Source organism: Castor canadensis, chromosome 14 (genome assembly GCF_047511655.1).
Source record: "Castor canadensis chromosome 14, mCasCan1.hap1v2, whole genome shotgun sequence".
NCBI lineage: Eukaryota > Metazoa > Chordata > Mammalia > Rodentia > Castoridae > Castor > Castor canadensis.
In genome coordinates, this window is record NC_133399.1 from 11,009,974 (window position 1) to 11,034,204 (window position 24,231).

At 39.6% G+C, this 24,231-nt stretch overlaps 2 pseudogenes; one reads left to right on the plus strand and one right to left on the minus strand.

Moving 5' to 3' along the window:
- Positions 1-55: 55 nt before the first annotated feature.
- On the minus strand, positions 56-20,348 carry LOC109680417 (lactosylceramide 1,3-N-acetyl-beta-D-glucosaminyltransferase-like; annotated as a pseudogene).
- A 620-nt stretch (positions 20,349-20,968) lies between these two features.
- Positions 20,969-22,835, plus strand: LOC109680413 (lactosylceramide 1,3-N-acetyl-beta-D-glucosaminyltransferase-like; annotated as a pseudogene).
- The last annotated feature ends 1,396 nt before the right edge of the window (positions 22,836-24,231 follow it).

Here is a 24,231-nt window from a genome sequence, read left to right on the forward strand (position 1 = left end):
ATTCATTTTACTTAGGGTATAGACAAACATGTAAATGTTTTCATCCAGTGTTGGCTCAGTGACTTTGAAAATATCTGTGTTTATGTACTATTACACAAATGTAGCCCTGGCAATGATATGTGTCCATATAGGTCAATTTGCATATGAAAATTATCTCAATGACTCTGCAGTATTTTTGACCAAAAAAAAAAAAACCTTAGAAAGATTTTTTCCCTTACGATCTGTAGAATCGTTCCAAATGTGCAGAAGATATTGTACCTGTCTATGAGATGTCATCATCTTTTTATAGATACAGGGATGATAAAAAGCTTTACCTTCATCAGAAAAAAGCCCATGGTATAGTGTCCCCATTTTTTGTCACAGAGGCACATGAACACATCATGTATGTAAAGAGTAGAATTCAGTGTGTGACACCGCATGGATTTTGTCAGCCATGTCACTGGAGATGACATAGGCAGAGCCAGCCCCATAGTTGGCAAAAGTTGGCCACTGGTTCATTTCACACCAAACAGAGTATTTGATGCATTTAACCCTAATGGGAGGGGCAGCACGATAAACATGACTAATCCAAAGTCTTGAACACCAGTTTGATCTAACCCATGATGGTATTCAATAAGATTTGGCATGTGAATAAATGTGTCATCAGCAACAGTCATCAAGAATTTGCCATGTGGACAAAGGAGTGTGCCCAATTGAACTGCAGAAGTCTTTTAAGAGTAAGATTGTAGAAAGAATTGCTAAAGTCTTGCTGAATTATATCACCGTACACTTGGACTTTCCAAACCAGTTTTCTTGAAGTTCTCCCTTTAGTGAAGGAGGAGTACCTAAGGCAACCAGCGTTGTGATGCGGGCATTAAGTTAATGCCAAACAAAATTCTAGTTGCCCCACCTTCTTCTAATAGCAGAAAGTCACTCCTAATTCCCAGGAAGAGTCTTTACAAACAGTAGAAGGAGGACATCTTGACCTTCACACTTCTTGTGGTTAATCAAGTATAGTTGGGGAGCTCCCTCTGAGCTGTTGTAAGAGACAGGGTATCAGTCACAAAGTCATAGCTATTTACGAGGTATCTGTAAGAGTAGGACTTCACATTTCTCATAATTGGATTATGAGTCAGACCATAACAACCATCAAGATTAGTATGAAACATGTGGACAATATGTGAAAAAACTGCCCTCTTTGACTCTTCTGTTACTAACCATCATTCCCACATCCACTTGCGTGTGTTTCTTTTTTCAAGATCCATATTAAACGGACTCTTGCTTCTTCAAGAACATAGAATTTTGCATTTTGCACAACTTGCATGTGTAGTCATTTAAAATGGAAAATGATCTTCTTCCATGCATTATTTTCTTTTAATGTCTTTATCTCTGAGATAGCAAAAGAATGGAACACACTATAGAGTGAGGACATTGGCACACAGCATCCTTCTACCCTGGCATTCTTCGTAGAGTTTCACATGTGGACTCTGCTCTTGCTGTTAACATGAACTGCCACTGTGTAGTGCACCACGTGCAGGATGCTGGGAAGCCTTCAGAGATGGTCCAGGTGTAGATCCTCCATCAAAGAATCAGTAAGTGTTTTGCTGCAAGGTGGAAACTGGACCAAGTTCAAGTCTTGCCCCAGATGACCAATCAGAGGTCAGCTTTCCTCCCTGAGGCACAGAGCAAGTCACTGATCTCAAGAACAAAAGCTGCAGATTATACATGACAGGTGAGTCTGGTGGGGTTGCCTTCTTGCAGGGAGCCAGCTGCAGTGGCCAAGTAGGGCAGGCCAAATCGGGACCTGGCCAAGGCAGGGGCACTGCCACAAGAACTTGTGTTAGGTATTTTCCAGTAGGGTCTCACAAACTATTTGTCCACTACTGGATTCATACCATGATACTCTTGATCTCAGCATCCTGAGTAGCTAGGATTACCGGCATTCCCCATTTTCACCAGGCTTCAAGAAGGAACTTGTGGGCAGGTGTTAAGTAGTAGCTGTCAAACCAGCTCCTCAGAGTCTCATCATCCAGGGGGTATTGTGGGTTCTTCTTATCACTACACTGCATTTAATGAGCATGTCAGAATACAGCAAACATTCGGAGGGAAAACAGGTGTTGAACAAATAGCTTATTTTTTCAACTCTTTGAGAAAATCAAGCCATTTTCCCACTTAGGCCAGTGAAGTGACCGTCCCAATATTTCCCAGATGCCAGAAGCAGAGAAACTTCAGTGCAGCCTGTGTCAGGACAGCTGGTGTGAACTCTGTTGTGGTGTCTAGGTGATAGGAATTGTTATGCAGTAGATGGAATCCCAGCCTAGAAATAGAACTTAGAGTCATCCATCCACACACAGGGCATCCGTGTTCTTCTGATGCTTTGCCAAATCATTCCAATGTGTGTCATTGCAGTGTGATAAGATACGAGTGTAAGAGTGTGGTCATCATAAGTGGAGTGATCATTTGGGAAACAGCATTGAGTCAATTTGTTATGAACTGAGTGAGTCTCACCCTTCCAACTAGAAATGTATGTGAGGTGTTTTAGGAGTTGGTGACCTTTGCGGATATGGCTGTGAACTTCACCCTGGACGAGTGGGCTCTTCTGGTTCATGTCCAGAAGAAGCTCTACAAAGATGTGATGCTGGAAACATTCAGGAGCCTGGCTGCTGTAGGAAAAGACATTACCATTCCCTTACTTAGCCACTCAGAGAGCAAGTGTTTCTTTGTTATTGGTGCTGTTGAATCACTTGGATTATGAGAAATAAACATTTTCATGAAAATAGCAGTAGGCAAATGGCTTCATACCATGAGTGCAACAGGTTTAGTAATTTTCCTGTGCTGTTGTAATAATTAATAATGATTTTCCTGTGTCTTCATTTTAGAAGTAGCATTGGAAAAACAAAACACTGAAGATGACTAGAAAAACTTCAGGACAAATCTAAGGTAAATTCAACACACCGTAGACAGCAATGTCTCTTCAGAATTCACATACCATTCACATACACCAATGTGTATGTGTTGGGGGATGTTGAGGCCAAAATTTAATGAAAGTTTAAAAAATGGCTAAGAAGAGCTCAGAAAATAATGGTCACAGGAAGCTAATGGTTCATGGGGAAGGACTAAGCCTCAAAGACACAAGGAGGGAGGAAAAGGAGAATTTTGGTCCAAGTGGAACACAGGATAGAGGGCAACAGTTATCTTTTCTTTTCAGTCCTAATGGGAAGAATCTGCTAAGAAATAAAAGGAAAACTCTTCTTCCATTGCATGATGTAAGAACATGTGATTTCCTGGCATCCAGGAAAATCACCTTAAGAATATTTCTTGGACACAATACTTGGTATGATACACAGCTTGGTAGAGAGTTTTTGGATCTTTACCTTGTTTTTCCCCTTGTATATCAGAATTTTAGGGGATGGGCAGGGTATTTGAGTTTAGCCTAAGATGACCTCAAAATGCTGAAATCACAGGTATGTATCACCACACCTATCAAAACATCCATCTTTATGTGGTTTCTCTCTTTCTACCTTTTTTTAGAAGCCAGAAAGTGGAGACATCACCCAACCAACACCAAACTCAGATATATTTGGCCAATATCTTCTTTCATCACTCAGAAGTTCTCCACTCAACAAACTTCTAGGACATAGAAATCATTCATTGAAATTCATTGCCACAAGGTAATAAGGATGGCCATTTCTTTTTTATTTTATTCATATGTGCATACAATGTTTGAGTCATTTCTCCCCCCTTCCCCCACTCCCTCCTTTAATCCCCCCACCCCCTTTCTCTCCCCCACTACCCCCTCGCTACCAGGCAGAAACTGTTTTGCCCTTATGTCTAATTTTGTTGAAGAGTGAGTATAAGCAATAATAGGAAGGACCAAGGGTTTTTGCTAGTTGAGATAAGGATAGATATACAGGGAGTTGACTCACATTGCTTAAGGATGGCCATTTCAGTACCAGTCTCTAACAAGAGCTCCTCACTTCTGAGTCCTCATGGGAATGGCCAGTGCTGTCTGTACAACTACAAACATTCTATTCAAAGCCTTATGTATGAGGACTCAGGCTATCCCAACAGCTTTTTTTCCCAGGCTCTCGTCAGACATGCCCTCCATGTTTGATTCAGAGTGATAATGGCTTCTCCTGTATTCATATCAAAACCACTCCAGCATCTGCCCATAACCCACTTCCAACACCACTGCCATGTCAGAGTACTTGTCATAACAACCCCTACTTGTCTTTCTTCCATTCAGGTTTTGTCTTAGTCCATATGGTGTGCATGTAAAAGAATACCCTAGCTGGGTATTTTACAAAAAGTAACTTTTGCTGGGAGCGAATCTCAAGTGGCAGAGTATTTAACTAGCAACCGCGAGGACCCAGTTGAAATCACAATACCACAAAACAAACAAACAAACAAAAACACTACAAAGAAAACCCAAGAATTTTCTTTCCTAACAGTTCTGGGACTGGGGAAGTCCAATATCACGCCATCGTCACCTGCTGCCAGTCTTCTTGTTCAGTCCTCACCTCAGAAAAAGCTCATGCAAGAGAACTCGAGTTCACTACCACACTCCCTGTCTTGAACGGTGTTAATACATGAAGTCCAGACCTGATCACCTAAATACTTCCCAGAAGTCCCCACTTCTCAACACCATTTAAAAGATATTAGTGAACAATATAGAATTTTCCTTGAGAAGCAGATTCTGTTGTTACTAAGGCCAAGATGCATTACTCATAAGACCTTTCAGATGGGAAACTTGTGTCTCACATTCATCCTTGTAAATATGGGTTTTGTAATTACTGTTATCTTGTTCTGATATACTGTGTGCAGGTGCATAATGAGAGATGTAGACTAAGACTTTGATAAACAGAAATTATCCATAATAGGATAAAGACTCATTCACAAAGTGCTATGAAGAACGGATGCTTGTGCCACAAGCTTGGGTTATGACACTGTGGGTTTGAGAATTACTGTGACTTGATACTTTGTCATTCTGTACCCAGGCATGTAAATGAGCAATGGAGATTAAGGGGCACAGTCAGTTCTCCCAAGGTGAGAGGTGCCTCATTTACAAGGTGCTTTCCAAGAATAGATGCTTGGGGCACACTCATCCTTCTGAATGGGGCAATTTGAATTTCTATTTCATGTCCACTGATGTACTGGACATGGGGGCAGAGAACAATAGAGAAGTAGCAGTTGAAAAGGGAACATGTTCACAGTGAGGGAAAGATGCATCACACACAGTGTCTGGAGAGTAGACTGACACCTGTGACTCCCCAAATATGAATAAATTCCCCCTTTCAGTTTCACTCAGATAACTGGTTACCATGACAAGAAAAGTAAGTAATACAAAGATATGGTTTAATTAAGTCCCACGAATTAACAAAAATTTCTTCTTCATGACCTTTAAACATTACTTTCTCAAAAATACATACAAATTAAGTCTTTCAGCATACCAGTAAAACATCTAGGCTTCCACATGGACAAACATGGCTCAAAATGAAAGAAGAAAAAAATCCCATACAGCTATTAACTGATCTTGAATAAAAGGACAGAATTATGAACCTCAACATTTCTTCTCAAGGGAGAAAACAAATAGTTCACAGAGTCACTTTAAGAATTAGCCACTAGTGACAGGTGCCAGGGGTTCACAAATGTAATCCTAGCTACTTGGGAGGCTGAGATCAGGGAGGACAAACTTCAAAGCTAGGTCAGGCAAATAGTTTCAGAGAACCCAATTTCAAATAACCATACCAAAATGGACTGGAGGTGTGGCTCGAGTGCTTGCTTTGCAAGCTGGAAGCCCTGAATTCAAACACCCACCCCCCTGCCAGCAACAACAAAAATAGACACACTACAGCTGTCAAAATGGTAGCGTGCCTGTATAGGAATCATGAGGTCCTGAGAAAAACCTAGTACTACACCCCAAAATATCAGACGGTAACAAATGAATACACATAGAGCACTTATAGCAGTTCCTTCAGGTTTTGCAATTTCTACTGCATTAAGAATTCAAGATCTCATAAGATTTGTATTCATAGGATTCTACAGTATGAGAAATTTTCAGTGTTACTAAATTTCCAATCCTGGAATGAATTTGTATAACAAGGGTATGGTTTATGGAGAAAATGAAAAAAATCTTTATTAATTTCTCAGGCATCTCATGACTATAGCTGTGCAGCGAGCCAAAGAATTATAGGATTGTACTAGGGGAAGTGGGGTTTTTAAGAGAAAGCCCTAGAGTGTTGGCAATCTGGGTCTTTCTTGGCTTACTGGCACTTTTCAGATGCTGCATGTTCCCCTAGGCCCCATTTCTCCATTCAGTGATATAAGAAGCATGATGCCCCAAAAGGTAGCTGAAGGAGTGTTATAAATTTTCCAGCATGAAAGAAGGAAGAGAATAAAAATGGAGAATATGAACTTGAATCTTTGGCCAAGGCTGGCTAATAGGATGATTCAGCAATTCCACTAAAGTTATACCAATGGACATTTTCTTTTTGGTAGTACTGGGGTTTGAAGTTAGGAGCACAGGCTTCCTAGGCCAGTGCACTATGACTTGAGCTCCTCCAACTTTGACAGCTGTTTGTTCTAATTGGTATTTTCAAGATAGGGTCTTATAAGCTATTTGCCTGGAACTGGCTTCGAAACTTGAAAGTCCTGATCTCTGCATCCTGAGTAGCTAGGATTTCAGTCATGCATGATAGGCTCCCAGCTGAATGTAATTTTTTCCAAATGATAACTTTGCTTTTGTTTTTGCTTCGAAAGTTTTTTTTTTTTTTTTTGGCAGTGAGAAAAGAGACTGGGTTTATTCCAGACACGGCAGAAGAGCATCACTGAAGTCAGGACCTGTATGGATAGTGAGTTGTAATGCCTGGCATTCACAGAATGATAGTGGGAAATGTCTAACTTTGTTTAACTAAACCTGACTCACTAGATGTTGACAATAACTATCCTCTCAATAAGTATATCGAGGATTATGACTTCCACTTAGTAGATTTACCTGGAGGATTAGAGAGAATATAAATTGAAATAAGTCTGCATTAGATGGGACTCATTGATTCTTTGTAATTATTATTATTTAAATTTTTTATTCATATGTGCATACAATTTTTGGGTCCTTTCTCCCTCTACCCCCACCCCCTCCTTCACACTCCCGCCCCCTACCTCTCGCCCAACCCCCTCGCTATCTGGAAGAAACTGTTTTGCCCTTATCTCTAACTTTGTTGAGGTTAGAGTATAAGCAATAATAGGAAGGACCAAGGGTTTTTGCTAGTTGAGATAAAGATATATAGGGAGTTGACTTGCATTGATTTCCTGTGCGTGTGTGTTACCTTCTAGGTTAATTATTTTTGATCTAACCCTTACTGTAGCTCCTGGTCCCCTTCTCCTATTGGCCTCAGTTGCTTTAAAGTATCTGCTTTAGTTTCTCTGCATTGAGGGCAACAAATGCTATCTAGTTTTTTAGGTGTCTTACCTATCCTCATACCTCTCTTGTGTGCTCTCGCTTTATCATGTGATCAAAGTCCAATTCCCTTGTTGTGTTTGCCTTGATCTAATGTCCGCATATGAGAGAGAACATACAACTTTTGGTCTTTTGGGCCAGGCTAACCTCACTCAGAATGATGTTCTCCAATTCCATCCATTTACCAGCGAATGATAACATTTCATTCTTCTTCATGGCTGCATAAAATTCCATTGTGTATAGATACCACATTTTCTTGATCCATTTGTCAGTAGTGGGGCATCTTGGCTGTTTCCATAACTTGGCTATTGTGAATAGTGCTGCAATAAACATGGGTGTGCAGGTGCCTCTGGAGTAACCTGTGTCAGTCTTTTGGGTATATCCCCAAGAGTGGTATTGCTGGATCATATGGTAGATCAATGTTTACCTTTTAAGTAGCCTGCAAATTTTTTTCCAGAGTGGTTGTACTCGTTTATATTCCTACCAGCAGTGTATGAGGGTTCCTTTTTCCCTGCATCCTCACCAACAACTGTTGTTAGTGGTGTTGCTGATGATGGCTATTCTAACAGGGGTGAGGTGGAATCTTAGTGTGGTTTTAATTTGCATTTCTTTTATTGTTAGAGATGGTGAGCATTTTTTCATGTGTTTGGAGTCTGATATTGAGATCCTTAATCCATTTTGAGTTAATATTGGTATAGGGTGATATACATGGATCTAGTTTCAGTTTTTTGCAGATGGCTAACCAGTTTTCCCAGCAGTTTTTGTTGAAGAGGCTGTCTTTTCTCCATCATATATTTTTAGCACCTTTGTCAAAGACAAGTTGGTTATAGTTGTGTGGCTTCATATCTGGGTCCTCTATTCTGTTCCACTAGTCTTCATGTCTGTTTTTGTGCCAGTACCATGCTGTTTTTATTGTTATTGCTTTGTAATATAGTTTCACTTTGAAAGGTTTTGATCTAGGGCACATTCCTATATGTGGCTAAGGGAAGACTTTGCAACATTTCTTCTATTCAGGATTTCTCGTCATAGTATGCTATTTAATGTTCTTGAATTAACTGTGTTGAGTACAGCCTTTCCCACAGTTTACATTATAGTCAGTTCCTTCCCCAAGGTAGGGTCATGTTTCATAGAGAGTTCATGTGGTAATGGAACCTTCCCACATCTGTATTTAGGAATTCACCCCAGCCTAAGTTTGTCATGTTTGTGAAAGGAATCAGAGCACATGAAGAGTTTTCCTCATTGTGTGCATTGATTGGGTTTCTCACCAATGTGTATTTGTTCATGTCTTTGAATGCCATGCAAATAAGACAAGGTTGTCTCACACTGCTTACTGACAGATATTTTATCCACTGTGATTTCATTTATGTGTTTGAAAGCTGCTGCACCAAATGAAAGCTTTGCCACATTGTCACATATATGGGGGCTCTCTTCACAGTGACATCTACATGTGCTTGAAAGTGACTTGAAGACACAAAGGCTTTCCCACAAAACTTACATACACAGGGTTTTCTCCCCATGTGTCAGAAGGGATGTGGAAGAGGCAAAGGTTTTCCCAGAATGCTCACATGCATCGGCTTCTCTTCTGCACGAAATCTTCCATGTCTTTGAAGGCAATCAGAAGGAGTAAAGGCTTTCTTCATCGCTTACATACATAGGGTTTCTCTCCATTATGCGGTTTGCATGCCTTCAGAAATAAGTGGAAGAAAAACTTTCCCACACTGCTTTCATTCCCATGGTTTGCAGAGCAGAACTGTGATGCCTAAAGTCACCTTTACAGTGTTTGTCATGGGGCTTCTCTCCTGTTAGAGAGCAAGTGTTTCTTTGTTATTGGTGCTGTTGAAGCCATTACAACAGGTTTAGTAATTTTCCTGTGCTGTTGTAATAATTAATAATGATTTTACTGAGTCTTCATTTTAGAAGTAGCATTGGAAAAACAAAACACTGAAGATAACTAGAAAAACTTCAGGACAAATCTAAGGTAAATTCAACACACCGTAGACAGCAATGTCTCTTCAGAATCTTGGTGTTATAGGACACTTTAAAAACAAGGAAATGATGGAAATTCTTCCAGCTTTAAATTGATTTAATCTCAGAAGCATGTTTTCTTCAGACTTTGGGTATAAGGAGTGTATCTCACAACAATAAATTCCTATGAAGACTGGTACTGATTGATATACCTATGTGAAATATACTTCATTGTACAATATGCAAGTACTTCAGAGTCCAACATGCTTCCTGTGATCTAGCACTGTGAATCAGAAACAGGCAACATTTCTAAATATGACATAGCCATTCAGTGCTTGCCAGATACCTGGGTGAGAGACAGTGTTACACTACCATGCATGAATACCACTGTTTAGAACATAACTGCCCATGTGAAATGTTGCAGGAAATTCAGTCTCATAATGACCAAAGTTCTTAGAAAGAGACTCTGTGCATGTGTGTGTTTGTTTGCGTATGTGCGTGTGTGTGAGAAGTAGTTGTAGGTGTCTGAACTCAGGCCCTGTGGCTTGCCACCCGGCATCCTACCATGTTCCAAAATTTTTACAGAGCAGAAAGCAAACAAATATTTAGGTAAATCATTAACAAACAACACATCAATAATGCATTTCATCTGGGCACTTTTTGCTCAGGCCTGTAATCCTTGTTACTCAGCAGGCAGACCAAATCAGACAGAAGATAGAAATTCCAGGCTAGCCAGGGCAAAAATACTCAACCCATAAATGGGCTAGCAGAGTGGCTCACGTGGTACAGCACTTGCCTAGAGGCATAAGGCCCTGAGTTCAAACCCCAGTATCACCAAATAAAAACAAATAAATAGTAATGTGGTTCTCACGTTTTGCAGAAGTGAAGTGGCAGAGAAATTCTTTGAACATAATGAAGATAGGCAGACTCCAGTGAATATTGTGAAGCAGAAAACTAATCCAGGAGTAACACTATGTAAATGCCACCTGAGTGAAAAAGGCCTTTTTACTCATCCATCAGTAAGTGTCCCCCACAGAACTCTCATGGGACACTCACCACATGAGTAATAGGAGTATGAACAGAAGTTGTAGGAACATAAGAAACATGGGCAGCCTGCAGCTCTCCCAAATGCCTTCAGAAGCATGACATGACTCTAACAGAAGAGAAGCCCCCATGACAAACACTGTAATGGTGACTTTAGGCATCACAGTTCTGGTCAGATACATGAATGGACTTCTACTCTGCAAACCGTGGGAATAAAAGCAGTGTGGGAAAGTTTTTCTTCCACTTATTTCTGAAGGCATGCAAACTGCATAATGGAGAGAAACCCTATGTATGTAAGCGATGAAGAAAGCCTTTATTCCTTCTGATTGCCTTCAAAGACATGGAAGAATTCATGCAGGAGAGAAGCCGATGCATGTGAGCATTCTGGGAAAACCTTTTCCTCTTCCACATCCCTTCTGACACATGGGGAGAAAACCCTGTGTATGTAAGTCTTGTGGGAAAGCCTTTGTGTCTTCAAGTCACTTTCAAGCACATGTAGATGTCACTGTGAAGAGAGCCCCCATATATGTGACAATGTGGCAAAGCTTTCATTTGGTACAGCAGCTTTCAAACACATAAATGAAATCACAGTGGATAAAATATCTGTCAGTAAGCAGTGTGAGACAACCTTGTCTTATTTGCATGGCATTCAAAAACATGAACAAATACACATTGGTGAGAAACACAGTGAATGCACACAATGAGGAAAATTCTTCATGTGTTCTGATTCCTTTCAGAAACATGGCAAACTTAGGCTGGGGTGAATTCCTAAATACAGATGTGGGAAGGCTCCATTACCACATGAACTCTCTATGAAACATGACCCTACCTTGGGGAAGGAACTGACTATAATGTAAACTGTGGGAAAGGCTGTACTCAACACAGTTAATTCAAGAACATTAAATAGCATACTATGACAAGAAATCCTGAATAGAAGAAATGTTGCAAAGTCTTCCCTTAGCCTCATATAGGAATGCACCCTAGATCAAAACCTTTCAAAGTGAAACCCAACATAACCGTGAAAGGGCAGGCAGCACGAAACTACAGGAAAAGAAAAAGCAAGAAAGTAGAGAGTAACCTCAACTTAGGTACACACAATCAAACCTTCAAACAGCTAAGACAACTAAATGACAGGAATCACCACATCCCTATCAGTACTAACACTTAATGTTAATGGACATAATTCTCCCATCGAAAGGCACCGTTTGATGAAATGGATTAAAAAGGAAGATCCAACAATGTGTTGCTTACAGGAGATCCATCTCACCGACAGAAATAAGCATAGGCTTAGGATGAAAGGCTGGAAGAAGATTTACCAAGACAATGGCCCCCGAAAACAGGCAGGAGAAGCAATACTTATCTCTGACAAAGTAGACTTCAAACCTACATTGATCAAACTAGATAAAGGACATTCCATACTAATAAAAGGAGAAATAGACCAAAAGGAAATAACAATTATCAACCTATGTGCACCCAATGTCAAGCACCCAATTTCATCAAACATATGCTGAAGGACATAAAAGCATATATTAACTCCAACACAGTGGTTGTGGGAGACTTTAACACCACATTATCAATAGATAGGTCATCCAAACAAAAAATCAATAAACAAATCCTAGATCTAAAGTATACAATAGATCAAATGAACCTACTTGATATCTACAGAACATTTCATCCAACTTCTACACAATATACATTCTTCTCAGCAGCCTATGGAACCTTCTCCAAAATAGATCATATCCTAGGGCACAAAGGAAGCCTCAGCAAATATAAGAAAACAGAAATTATACCATGCATTCTATTTGATCACAATGCAATAAAACTAGAACTCAACAACAAAAGTAAAGACAAAAAACATGCAAACAGCATAACTCATTGCTTAATGAACAATGGGTTACTGATGAAATAAAAGAGGAAATTAAAAAGTTCCTGGAAGACAATGAAAATGAAAACACAACCTACCGGAATTTATGGTAACCTCAAAAGCAGTCCTGAGAGGAAAGTTTATAGCCATGAGTGCATATATTAAAAAGACTGAAAGATCCCAAATCAATGACCTTATGATACATCGCAAACTCCTAGAAAAACAAGAACAAGCAAATCCCAACACAAATAGAAGGAGAGAAATAATAATAACAAGAGCTGAAATCAATGAAATAGAAACCAAAAAAACTATACAAAGAATTAATGAAAGAAAAAGTTGGGTCTTTGAAAAAATAAACAAGAATGACAGACCCCTAGCAAACCTGACTAAAATGAGGAGAGAAAAGAATCCAAATTAGTAGAATCAGGAATGCAAAAGGGGAGATAACAACAAACACCATGCAAGTCCAGGAAATCATCAGAGACTACTTCAAGAACCTATATTCAAATAAATTCAAAAATCTTAAAGAAATGGACAGATTTCGAGATACATATGAGCATCCAAAACTGAACCAAGAGGATATTAATAAACTGAATAGATCCATAGCACAAAATGAAATTGAAGCAGCAATCAAGAGTCTCCCCAAAAAGAAAAGTCCAGGACCTGATGGATTCTCTGCTGAATTCTATCAGACCTTTAAAGAAGAACTGGCAGCAACCCTCCTTAAACTGTTCCATGAAATAGAAAGCGAAGGAAAACTGCCTAACACATTTTATGAAGCCAGTATTACACTTATCCCAAAACCAGGCAAAGACACCTCCAAAAAGGAGAACTATAGGCCAATCTCCTTAATGAACATTGATGCAAAAATCCTCAACAAAATAATGGCAAACCGAATTCAACAACACATTAAAAAGATCATTCACCACGACCAAGAAGGCTTCATCCCAGGAATGCAGGGGTGGTTCAACATACGAAAATCAATAAACTTAATAAATCACATTAACAGAAGCAAAGACAAAAACCTCTTGATCATCTCAATAGATGCAGAAAAAGCCTTTGATAAGATCCAACACCATTTCATGATAAAAGCTCTAAGAAAACTAGGAATAGAAGGAAAGTACCTCAACATTATAAAAGCTATATATGACAAACCTACAGCCAGCATTACACTTAATGGAGAAAAACTGAAACCATTCCCTCTAAAATCAGGAACTAGACAAGGATGCCCACTATCTCCACTCCTATTCCTAGCCAGAGCAATTAGGCAAGAAGAAGGAATAAAAGGAATACAAATAGGTAAAGAAACTGTCAAACTATCCCTATTTGCAGATGATATGATCCTATACCTCAAAGACCCAAAAATTCTACTCAAAAGCTCCTAGACAGCATCAATAGCTATAGCAAGGTAGCAAGATATAAAATCAACATAGAAAAATCATTAGCATTTCTATATACTAATAATGAACAAACTGAGAAAGAATACATGAAAACAATTCCATTTACAATAGCCTCAAAAAATATCAAATACCTAGGTGTAAAACTAACAAAAGATGTGAACGACCTCTAAAAAGAAAACTATAAACTTCTGAAGAAAGAGATTGAGGAAGACTATAGAAAGTGGAGAGATCTCCCATGCTCATGGATTGGTAGAATCAACATAGTAAAAATGTCTACACTCCCAAAAGAATTCTACATGTTTATTGCAATTCCCAACAAAATTCTAATGACATGCATTAAAGACGTTGAAAAATCTACTGTTAAATTTATATGGAAACACAAGAGGCCACAAATAGCCAAGGCAATACTCAATCAAAAGAGCAATGCTGGAGGTATCACGATATCTGACTTCAAAATATATTACAAAGCAATAACAATAAAAACAGCATGGTACTGGCACAAAAACAGACATGAAGACCAGTGGAACAGAATAGTGGATCCAGATATGAAGCCACACAACTACAACCAACTTGTCTTTGACAAAGGTGCTAGAAATATATGATGGAGAAAAGACAGCCTCTTCAACAAAAACTGCTGGGAAAACTGGTTAGCAGTCTGCAAAAAACAAGCTAGATCCATGTACATCACCCTATACCAATATTAACCCAATGGATCAAGGATCTCAATATCAGATTCCAAACTCTAAAGTTGGTACAGGAAAGTGTAGGAAATACTCTGGAGTTAGTAGGTATATAAGTAAGAACTTTCTCAATGGAACCTCAGCAGCACAGCAACTAAGAGATAGCATAGATAAATGGGACCTCATAAAACTAAAAAGCTTCTGCTCAACAAAAGAAATGGTCTCTAAACTGAAGAGAACACCCACAGAGTGAGAGAAAATATTTGCCAGCTACACATCAGACAAAGGACTGATAACCAGAATATATAGGGAACTTAAAAAACTAAATTCTCCCAAAATTAATGAACCAATAAAGAAATGGGCAAGTGAACTAACAGAACTTTCTCAAAAGAAGAAATTCAAGTGGCCAAAAAAAAAAAAAACACGTGAAAAAATGCTCACCATCTCTAGCAATAAAGGAAATGTAAATTAAAACCACACTAAGATTCCACCTCACCCCTGTTAGAATAGCCATCATCAGCAACACCACTAACAACAGTTGTTGGTGAGGATGCAGGGAAAAAGGAACCCTCATACACTGCTGGTAGGAATATAAACGAGTACAACCACTCTGGAAAAAAATTTGCAGGCTACTTAAAAGGTAAACATTGATCTACCATATGATCCAGCAATACCACTCTTGGGGATATACCCAAAAGACTGACACAGGTTACTCCAGAGGCACCTGCACACCCATGTTTATTGCAGCACTATTCACAATAGCCAAGTTATGGAAACAGCCAAGATGCCCCACTACTGACAAATGGATCAAGAAAATGTGGTATCTATACACAATGGAATTTTATGCAGCCATGAAGAAGAATGAAATGTTATCATTCGCTGGTAAATGGATGGAATTGGAGAACATCATTCTGAGTGAGGTTAGCCTGGCCCAAAAGACCAAAAGTTGTATGTTCTCTCTCATATGCGGACATTAGATCAAGGCAAACACAACAAGGGAATTGGACTTTGATCACATGATAAAGCGAGAGCACACAAGAGAGGTATGAGGATAGGTAAGACACCTAAAAAACTAGATAGCATTTGTTGCCCTCAATGCAGAGAAACTAAAGCAGATACTTTAAAGCAACTGAGGCCAATAGGAGAAGGGGACCAGGAGCTACAGTAAGGGTTAGATCAAAAATAATTAACCTAGAAGGTAACACACACGCACAGGAAATCAATGCAAGTCAACTCCCTATATATCTTTATCTCAACTAGCAAAAACCCTTGGTCCTTCCTATTATTGCTTATACTCTAACCTCAACAAAGTTAGAGATAAGGGCAAAACAGTTTCTTCCAGATAGCGAGGGGGTTGGGCGAGAGGTAGGGGGCGGGAGTGTGAAGGAGGGGGTGGGGGTAGAGGGAGAAAGGACCCAAAAATTGTATGCACATATGAATAAAAAATTTAAATAATAATAATTACAAAGAATCAATGAGTCCCATCTAATGCAGACTTATTTCAATTTATATTCTCTCTAATCCTCCAGGTAAATCTACTAAGTGGAAGTCATAATCCTCGATATACTTATTGAGAGGATAGTTATTGTCAACATCTAGTGAGTCAGGTTTAGTTAAACAAAGTTAGACATTTCCCACTATCATTCTGTGAATGCCAGGCATTACAACTCACTATCCATACAGGTCCTGACTTCAGTGATGCTCTTCTGCCGTGTCTGGAATAAACCCAGTCTCTTTTCTCACTGCCAAAAAAAAAAAAAAAAACTTTCGAAGCAAAAACAAAAGCAAAGTTATCATTTGGAAAAAATTACATTCAGCTGGGAGCCTATCATGCATGACTGAAATCCTAGCTACTCAGGATGCAGAGATCAGGACTTTCAAGTTTCGAAGCCAGTTCCAGGCAAATAGCTTATAAGACCCTATCTTGAAAATACCAATTAGAACAAACAGCTGTCAAAGTTGGAGGAGCTCAAGTCATAGTGCACTGGCCTAGGAAGCCTGTGCTCCTAACTTCAAACCCCAGTACTACCAAAAAGAAAATGTCCATTGGTATAACTTTAGTGGAATTGCTGAATCATCCTATTAGCCAGCCTTGGCCAAAGATTCAAGTTCATATTCTCCATTTTTATTCTCTTCCTTCTTTCATGCTGGAAAATTTATAACACTCCTTCAGCTACCTTTTGGGGCATCATGCTTCTTATATCACTGAATGGAGAAATGGGGCCTAGGGGAACATGCAGCATCTGAAAAGTGCCAGTAAGCCAAGAAAGACCCAGATTGCCAACACTCTAGGGCTTTCTCTTAAAAACCCCACTTCCCCTAGTACAATCCTATAATTCTTTGGCTCGCTGCACAGCTATAGTCATGAGATGCCTGAGAAATTAATAAAGATTTTTTTCATTTTCTCCATAAACCATACCCTTGTTATACAAATTCATTCCAGGATTGGAAATTTAGTAACACTGAAAATTTCTCATACTGTAGAATCCTATGAATACAAATCTTATGAGATCTTGAATTCTTAATGCAGTAGAAATTGCAAAACCTGAAGGAACTGCTATAAGTGCTCTATGTGTATTCATTTGTTACCGTCTGATATTTTGGGGTGTAGTACTAGGTTTTTCTCAGGACCTCATGATTCCTATACAGGCACGCTACCATTTTGACAGCTGTAGTGTGTCTATTTTTGTTGTTGCTGGCAGGGGGGTGGGTGTTTGAATTCAGGGCTTCCAGCTTGCAAAGCAAGCACTCGAGCCACACCTCCAGTCCATTTTGGTATGGTTATTTGAAATTGGGTTCTCTGAAACTATTTGCCTGACCTAGCTTTGAAGTTTGTCCTCCCTGATCTCAGCCTCCCAAGTAGCTAGGATTACATTTGTGAACCCCTGGCACCTGTCACTAGTGGCTAATTCTTAAAGTGACTCTGTGAACTATTTGTTTTCTCCCTTGAGAAGAAATGTTGAGGTTCATAATTCTGTCCTTTTATTCAAGATCAGTTAATAGCTGTATGGGATTTTTTTCTTCTTTCATTTTGAGCCATGTTTGTCCATGTGGAAGCCTAGATGTTTTACTGGTATGCTGAAAGACTTAATTTGTATGTATTTTTGAGAAAGTAATGTTTAAAGGTCATGAAGAAGAAATTTTTGTTAATTCGTGGGACTTAATTAAACCATATCTTTGTATTACTTACTTTTCTTGTCATGGTAACCAGTTATCTGAGTGAAACTGAAAGGGGGAATTTATTCATATTTGGGGAGTCACAGGTGTCAGTCTACTCTCCAGACACTGTGTGTGATGCATCTTTCCCTCACTGTGAACATGTTCCCTTTTCAACTGCTACTTCTCTATTGTTCTCTGCCCCCATGTCCAGTACATCAGTGGACATGAAATAGAAATTCAAATTGCCCCATTCAGAAGGATGAGTGTGCCCCAAGCATCTATTCTTGGAAAGCACCTTGTAAATGAGGCACCTCTCACCTTGGGAGAACTGACTGTGCCCCTTAATCTCCATTGCTCATTTACATGCCTGGGTACAGAATGACAAAGTATCAAGTCACAGTAATTCTCAAACCCACAGTGTCATAACCCAAGCTTGTGGCACAAGCATCCGTTCTTCATAGCACTTTGTGAATGAGTCTTTATCCTATTATGGATAATTTCTGTTTATCAAAGTCTTAGTCTACATCTCTCATTATGCACCTGCACACAGTATATCAGAACAAGATAACAGTAATTACAAAACCCATATTTACAAGGATGAATGTGAGACACAAGTTTCCCATCTGAAAGGTCTTATGAGTAATGCATCTTGGCCTTAGTAACAACAGAATCTGCTTCTCAAGGAAAATTCTATATTGTTCACTAATATCTTTTAAATGGTGTTGAGAAGTGGGGACTTCTGGGAAGTATTTAGGTGATCAGGTCTGGACTTCATGTATTAACACCGTTCAAGACAGGGAGTGTGGTAGTGAACTCGAGTTCTCTTGCATGAGCTTTTTCTGAGGTGAGGACTGAACAAGAAGACTGGCAGCAGGTGACGATGGCGTGATATTGGACTTCCCCAGTCCCAGAACTGTTAGGAAAGAAAATTCTTGGGTTTTCTTTGTAGTGTTTTTGTTTGTTTGTTTGTTTTGTGGTATTGTGATTTCAACTGGGTCCTCGCGGTTGCTAGTTAAATACTCTGCCACTTGAGATTCGCTCCCAGCAAAAGTTACTTTTTGTAAAATACCCAGCTAGGGTATTCTTTTACATGCACACCATATGGACTAAGACAAAACCTGAATGGAAGAAAGACAAGTAGGGGTTGTTATGACAAGTACTCTGACATGGCAGTGGTGTTGGAAGTGGGTTATGGGCAGATGCTGGAGTGGTTTTGATATGAATACAGGAGAAGCCATTATCACTCTGAATCAAACATGGAGGGCATGTCTGACGAGAGCCTGGGAAAAAAAGCTGTTGGGATAGCCTGAGTCCTCATACATAAGGCTTTGAATAGAATGTTTGTAGTTGTACAGACAGCACTGGCCATTCCCATGAGGACTCAGAAGTGAGGAGCTCTTGTTAGAGACTGGTACTGAAATGGCCATCCTTAAGCAATGTGAGTCAACTCCCTGTATATCTATCCTTATCTCAACTAGCAAAAACCCTTGGTCCTTCCTATTATTGCTTATACTCACTCTTCAACAAAATTAGACATAAGGGCAAAACAGTTTCTGCCTGGTAGCGAGGGGGTAGTGGGGGAGAGAAAGGGGGTGGGGGGATTAAAGGAGGGAGTGGGGGAAGGGGGGAGAAATGACTCAAACATTGTATGCACATATGAATAAAATAAAAAAGAAATGGCCATCCTTATTACCTTGTGGCAATGAATTTCAATGAATGATTTCTATGTCCTAGAAGTTTGTTGAGTGGAGAACTTCTGAGTGATGAAAGAAGATATTGGCCAAATATATCTGAGTTTGGTGTTGGTTGGGTGATGTCTCCACTTTCTGGCTTCTAAAAAAAGGTAGAAAGAGAGAAACCACATAAAGATGGATGTTTTGATAGGTGTGGTGATACATACCTGTGATTTCAGCATTTTGAGGTCATCTTAGGCTAAACTCAAATACCCTGCCCATCCCCTAAAATTCTGATATACAAGGGGAAAAACAAGGTAAAGATCCAAAAACTCTCTACCAAGCTGTGTATCATACCAAGTATTGTGTCCAAGAAATATTCTTAAGGTGATTTTCCTGGATGCCAGGAAATCACATGTTCTTACATCATGCAATGGAAGAAGAGTTTTCCTTTTATTTCTTAGCAGATTCTTCCCATTAGGACTGAAAAGAAAAGATAACTGTTGCCCTCTATCCTGTGTTCCACTTGGACCAAAATTCTCCTTTTCCTCCCTCCTTGTGTCTTTGAGGCTTAGTCCTTCCCCATGAACCATTAGCTTCCTGTGACCATTATTTTCTGAGCTCTTCTTAGCCATTTTTTAAACTTTCATTAAATTTTGGCCTCAACATCCCCCAACACATACACATTGGTGTATGTGAATGGTATGTGAATTCTGAAGAGACATTGCTGTCTACGGTGTGTTGAATTTACCTTAGATTTGTCCTGAAGTTTTTCTAGTCATCTTCAGTGTTTTGTTTTTCCAATGCTACTTCTAAAATGAAGACACAGGAAAATCATTATTAATTATTACAACAGCACAGGAAAATTACTAAACCTGTTGCACTCATGGTATGAAGCCATTTGCCTACTGCTATTTTCATGAAAATGTTTATTTCTCATAATCCAAGTGATTCAACAGCACCAATAACAAAGAAACACTTGCTCTCTGAGTGGCTAAGTAAGGGAATGGTAATGTCTTTTCCTACAGCAGCCAGGCTCCTGAATGTTTCCAGCATCACATCTTTGTAGAGCTTCTTCTGGACATGAACCAGAAGAGCCCACTCGTCCAGGGTGAAGTTCACAGCCATATCCGCAAAGGTCACCAACTCCTAAAACACCTCACATACATTTCTAGTTGGAAGGGTGAGACTCACTCAGTTCATAACAAATTGACTCAATGCTGTTTCCCAAATGATCACTCCACTTATGATGACCACACTCTTACACTCGTATCTTATCACACTGCAATGACACACATTGGAATGATTTGGCAAAGCATCAGAAGAACACGGATGCCCTGTGTGTGGATGGATGACTCTAAGTTCTATTTCTAGGCTGGGATTCCATCTACTGCATAACAATTCCTATCACCTAGACACCACAACAGAGTTCACACCAGCTGTCCTGACACAGGCTGCACTGAAGTTTCTCTGCTTCTGGCATCTGGGAAATATTGGGACGGTCACTTCACTGGCCTAAGTGGGAAAATGGCTTGATTTTCTCAAAGAGTTGAAAAAATAAGCTATTTGTTCAACACCTGTTTTCCCTCCGAATGTTTGCTGTATTCTGACATGCTCATTAAATGCAGTGTAGTGATAAGAAGAACCCACAATACCCCCTGGATGATGAGACTCTGAGGAGCTGGTTTGACAGCTACTACTTAACACCTGCCCACAAGTTCCTTCTTGAAGCCTGGTGAAAATGGGGAATGCCGGTAATCCTAGCTACTCAGGATGCTGAGATCAAGAGTATCATGGTATGAATCCAGTAGTGGACAAATAGTTTGTGAGACCCTACTGGAAAATACCTAACACAAGTTCTTGTGGCAGTGCCCCTGCCTTGGCCAGGTCCCGATTTGGCCTGCCCTACTTGGCCACTGCAGCTGGCTCCCTGCAAGAAGGCAACCCCACCAGACTCACCTGTCATGTATAATCTGCAGCTTTTGTTCTTGAGATCAGTGACTTGCTCTGTGCCTCAGGGAGGAAAGCTGACCTCTGATTGGTCATCTGGGGCAAGACTTGAACTTGGTCCAGTTTCCACCTTGCAGCAAAACACTTACTGATTCTTTGATGGAGGATCTACACCTGGACCATCTCTGAAGGCTTCCCAGCATCCTGCACGTGGTGCACTACACAGTGGCAGTTCATGTTAACAGCAAGAGCAGAGTCCACATGTGAAACTCTACGAAGAATGCCAGGGTAGAAGGATGCTGTGTGCCAATGTCCTCACTCTATAGTGTGTTCCATTCTTTTGCTATCTCAGAGATAAAGACATTAAAAGAAAATAATGCATGGAAGAAGATCATTTTCCATTTTAAATGACTACACATGCAAGTTGTGCAAAATGCAAAATTCTATGTTCTTGAAGAAGCAAGAGTCCGTTTAATATGGATCTTGAAAAAAGAAACACACGCAAGTGGATGTGGGAATGATGGTTAGTAACAGAAGAGTCAAAGAGGGCAGTTTTTTCACATATTGTCCACATGTTTCATACTAATCTTGATGGTTGTTATGGTCTGACTCATAATCCAATTATGAGAAATGTGAAGTCCTACTCTTACAGATACCTCGTAAATAGCTATGACTTTGTGACTGATACCCTGTCTCTTACAACAGCTCAGAGGGAGCTCCCCAACTATACTTGATTAACCACAAGAAGTGTGAAGGTCAAGATGTCCTCCTTCTACTGTTTGTAAAGACTCTTCCTGGGAATTAGGAGTGACTTTCTGCTATTAGAAGAAGGTGGGGCAACTAGAATTTTGTTTGGCATTAACTTAATGCCCGCATCACAACGCTGGTTGCCTTAGGTACTCCTCCTTCACTAAAGGGAGAACTTCAAGAAAACTGGTTTGGAAAGTCCAAGTGTACGGTGATATAATTCAGCAAGACTTTAGCAATTCTTTCTACAATCTTACTCTTAAAAGACTTCTGCAGTTCAATTGGGCACACTCCTTTGTCCACATGGCAAATTCTTGATGACTGTTGCTGATGACACATTTATTCACATGCCAAATCTTATTGAATACCATCATGGGTTAGATCAAACTGGTGTTCAAGACTTTGGATTAGTCATGTTTATCGTGCTGCCCCTCCCATTAGGGTTAAATGCATCAAATACTCTGTTTGGTGTGAAATGAACCAGTGGCCAACTTTTGCCAACTATGGGGCTGGCTCTGCCTATGTCATCTCCAGTGACATGGCTGACAAAATCCATGCGGTGTCACACACTGAATTCTACTCTTTACATACATGATGTGTTCATGTGCCTCTGTGACAAAAAATGGGGACACTATACCATGGGCTTTTTTCTGATGAAGGTAAAGCTTTTTATCATCCCTGTATCTATAAAAAGATGATGACATCTCATAGACAGGTACAATATCTTCTGCACATTTGGAACGATTCTACAGATCGTAAGGGAAAAAATCTTTCTAAGGTTTTTTTTTTTTTGGTCAAAAATACTGCAGAGTCATTGAGATAATTTTCATATGCAAATTGACCTATATGGACACATATCATTGCCAGGGCTACATTTGTGTAATAGTACATAAACACAGATATTTTCAAAGTCACTGAGCCAACACTGGATGAAAACATTTACATGTTTGTCTATACCCTAAGTAAAATGAATGTGAAGGACAAAGAGAGATTCTGCAAGCACAATCTATCAAAATGTGTCTTTCATTATGGAAGCGATTCAATAGAACATCTATCTCATTCATGGCCTAAACTCATTTCAGAAAAATTCAAATTTAAAAAGGGATGATATTATGAGTAAAGAAATGCAAATTTCAAGTTCTTATTTAATTCCACATGTATATATGAGGTGAGGAGAATTTACTAAGAAACCTTGGTGTTAGAATAACAGCTTTTGAAAATAAGTGAATGAATACTACAGCATTTCAAATAAATTAATGTACTCTGTTTTTTCTAAGGAGCACATGGTGGGGGTGTGGGGGTGTGGAAGCACTGCCAGAGAACAAAGTGCATGAATCAGTTAAAAATCTCTGGTCTGAGGCGGGAGTGCAGGAAACTGTCTACACCTTCCTTATAAACAGCTGAATCATTAATGGTCACATCCATGTAACTATTTACCTAGATAGTATTGGTGTCATTTAAAAAATATTTGTGTCTTTTTCTCAAAGGTGAGTGTGAAATTTGAAAAAAGTCATTAGCTCTGCTGTAACTGGAACTTAATGTATTTTCCCCCTAATGTTAGAAACATGACACAAAACATGCGCTGTTCGATGCCCACTGGGCCCTTCTCTATAGAGAAATGATTGTTCATTACAGTAACAACCTGACTTTTTTATTGTTTTATTATTCATATGTGCATACAAGGCTTGGGTCATTTCTCCCCCCTGCCTCCAACCCCTCCCTTACCACCCACTCCACCACCTCCCTCTCCCCCCCACCCCCTCAATACCCGGCAGAAACTATTTTGCCCTTTTCTCTAATTTTGTTGGAGAGAGAATATAAGCAATAATAGGAAGGAACAGGTGTTTTTGGTGGTTGAGATAAGGATAGCCAAACAGGGAGTTGACTCACATTAATTTCCTGTGCATGTGTGTTACCTTCTAGGTTAATTCTTTTTGATCTAAGCTTTTCTGTAGTTCCTGGTCCCCTTTTCCTATTGGCCTCAGTTGCTTTTAAGGTATCTGCTTTAGTTTCTCTGCGTTGAGGGCAACAAATGCTAGCTAGTTTTTTAGGTGTCTTACCTATCCTCACCCCTCCCTTGTGTGCTCTCACTTTTATCATGTGCTCAAAGTCCAATCCCCTTGTTGTGTTTGCCCTTGATCTAATGTCTGCATATGAGAGAGAACATACGGTTTTTGGTCTTTTGGGCCAGGCTACAACCTGATTTTAATGTGATGTATTTTAAATTTGTTTTTAAATATTAAACACTAGTGTGTATGTAAGGTAGTTGGTTGAAAATCGCTTGTGTAGAGGAATATGATAAGGGAGGAGACTA